At 39.1% G+C, this 2,648-nt stretch overlaps 1 non-coding gene across 1 annotated transcript; it reads right to left on the reverse strand.

Annotated features, from left to right (window-relative positions):
• Positions 1-1,800: 1,800 nt before the first annotated feature.
• On the reverse strand, positions 1,801-1,962 carry LOC112551621. The gene has a single exon (XR_003095915.1). It is a non-coding gene; the product is annotated as a U1 spliceosomal RNA (small nuclear RNA).
• Between the last annotated feature and the right edge of the window lie 686 nt (positions 1,963-2,648).

Genomic DNA, 2,648 nt, shown 5'->3' on the forward strand with positions numbered 1-2,648 from the left:
GTTCGTTGGTTTGTTTAACATAAATGCCTAGCTGAAGAGAGAACTATTCAATATAGATAGACAATCACTGGAAAATATGAGCTATCAGTCCAAATCAGCCTTAAGAATATTTTTACTGAATATGATGCGCTTATGTCACTTCCAGCACTGTAAACTCATGTGCTGCTTTGAGGGTCAAAGCAAATGGTTACAGGCTCTCCACATAATAGTTTTTCAATAGATCTATCAGGCCACTGTCCATCTAACTTAGGATCCTAATCTTTCATTTTTCATCAATAGAGACTGACTTGCAGTGTGGAAACCAAATGTTTTGGTGACGGCTGTACTGTGATTCATAAAATGTGTTATAATCACTGATCTAATAAGTAACCATTTTAAAATTAAAACCACTTGTCCTTGTAATGGCAAGTAGTAACTTGTCATATGCATAGGCAAGAAGGCTCTGCCTGTTTGATGGAGGCTGTCTTATGTAATTGATCTCTGGAGTAATGCATGTCAGAAATGAAATTGCTCTCTCATGCATAAGAGACAAAAAAAACTGCAGGAAAATATCTCAACCATTATTAGCCTGCAGTTTCAAAGATGACCTTTAAAAAAAAATACATGACAACTGTTCTGTTTACCATAGCAAGGTGAGCAAAAAGCTTTTAGCAAGTGGCCTTAGATCAATGGGTCTCAAACTTTTTAGACTCAAGGCACCCCTCAGAAAGTACCAGCTTAGTTTTCACCTTTTTTTTGACTAAATAAAAACACTAGATCAATTCTTCTGTGGCAAAAAAGCTCAGAAAGAGCACACCAGGTCAGAATGTTTTTAGCACTATGGATTCCTATATGAAATCTCTGTGTTTATCTTGTGAATCATGTTTGCATACTTATCAGTGCTGCTATTGCATTGCATCCTGGAAAGACCTCAAGGTACTCCAGGGTGCCATGGAACCATAGTTGAGAATCACTGCCTTAGATGGTTTCAGTACACAATAATTTTAATTTTAATTAAAATAATCATTTTAATAATTTAACAGTTGACTATACTAAAATAGCCCTTAAAGAAATTAGGAAAAACTTAGTCTACTCTCTGGGATTTTCTGGCTCTGTTTTTCGCTAGACAAAAGGGAAATTGAAGACAAGAAATGGACTTCTTTTCTTTCCCTTGCTTCTCTTTCAACAGCCATCTTTATGAGGCCAGGAGAGAGCTTTCTTACCATAACTGAAAAGCAACCTAGGCTCTTTGTGGAGTATGTATATCATTCAAAACAAAGGAATCAAAGGATAGGGTGAAAGGAAGAACTAGCAGAGGAAAGGGAAGAATTGAAAATCAACCAGAATATTCAGGGAGAGAAGAATATGTGGATAGGTGAGAATAAGGAAGAAGCTGAATCATGGTGATTTCTGAGGGGAGAAACTGGTGTGGGGCCTATGGGTAGATAAAGGATTGAAAATAACAGAGATTAGGACTGCATAAACAGCACTGGCATGCAAAGGACTCCCAGTTGGCGTTTAAAAAAAAACAAACCAACAACTCTTTTCAAGGGCCAAATCAGTTTCAAATTCACTTGGGCAAAACCCAAGTTCCAAGTAGTCAAGTTCCAAATTTCAGCTGAGCATAGCTCAATCATTCAAGTCTTTGTGTGTGGCTCTACCATCGGACAGGTATCCTGCCTCTCAGATTCAGCAGCCTTGGGCTTCAGATACTCCCCAAATCCATGGCAGGCATCCTACATGAAGCCCCAAGCCTGGTGGCCTTGAGATTCAGATGCTTCCTAGTCTCTTTGCTTGTAGCCAAAAAGTTGAAGAATAAGTCATGGGGAAGCATGAATGCAGTCCCCCATTGCCACAAAACTGTGAGTCAAGTTTCCCACATTCAGGGAAATTTGCAGGGGAAAGCCTGCCCAGACTACAAGGGATAGGCCTCACCCTGGGAAAACCACCTGTGTGTTCATGGGATCTCCATTACCTTTGTCTATTTCATTTGTATCAGACTGGTTAAAAAGACAAGCATCTTTCAAGCAAGATACAAACTTTAAACAATCTTTATAGACCGTCTTTGCATATCACAATACACATCTTTTAAAATGGCAAAGAAAGATTGTTAAAAAACCTTTGTCAAGACCAAACTTCTGAGAGTTAGATTAACATATTGAAAAGCATAATAATATCTTCAAGAGAAAAAAAAAAGTGACCAGTTTTTCAGGAATCTTTGATTATTCCTTCATGGCCATCAGCATCCATATAATATTTATAAATATATTCTAACTGCATATATAGCTTTGAGTAGTGTTCCTGAAATCCATTCTTTACTTAGTAATAGAGATAATAGCACTCTAATGAAATGTTGTCATCTAGGCTAGGGACAGACATTCGAAAAGCCTGAGCCTGAATTGATTCAATTTTTGCAGGTTAGTCTAACCTGGCTATGCTAAGTCAGTTTGTAACTGCACAGACATCCCAGACATGCAGACACATGCTTTCAGTGGCTCAGGCTAGAAGCCTGGGGGTGCTAGAGCAGCCCTCTCTTCCTTTCTACAGAACTGAGCTGAGGGGGGCATGGCCAGGCCCCAGTAGGATGCTCTGATTAAGGAGGGGTTCTCCCCATCCTGACCAGCCCAGCAGAAAATTGATAACACAGTGTTTATCAACCCTAACTCAGT

This window comes from Alligator sinensis, unplaced genomic scaffold, assembly GCF_000455745.1.
Source record: "Alligator sinensis unplaced genomic scaffold, ASM45574v1 scaffold127_1, whole genome shotgun sequence".
Classification (NCBI taxonomy): Eukaryota; Metazoa; Chordata; order Crocodylia; family Alligatoridae; genus Alligator; species Alligator sinensis.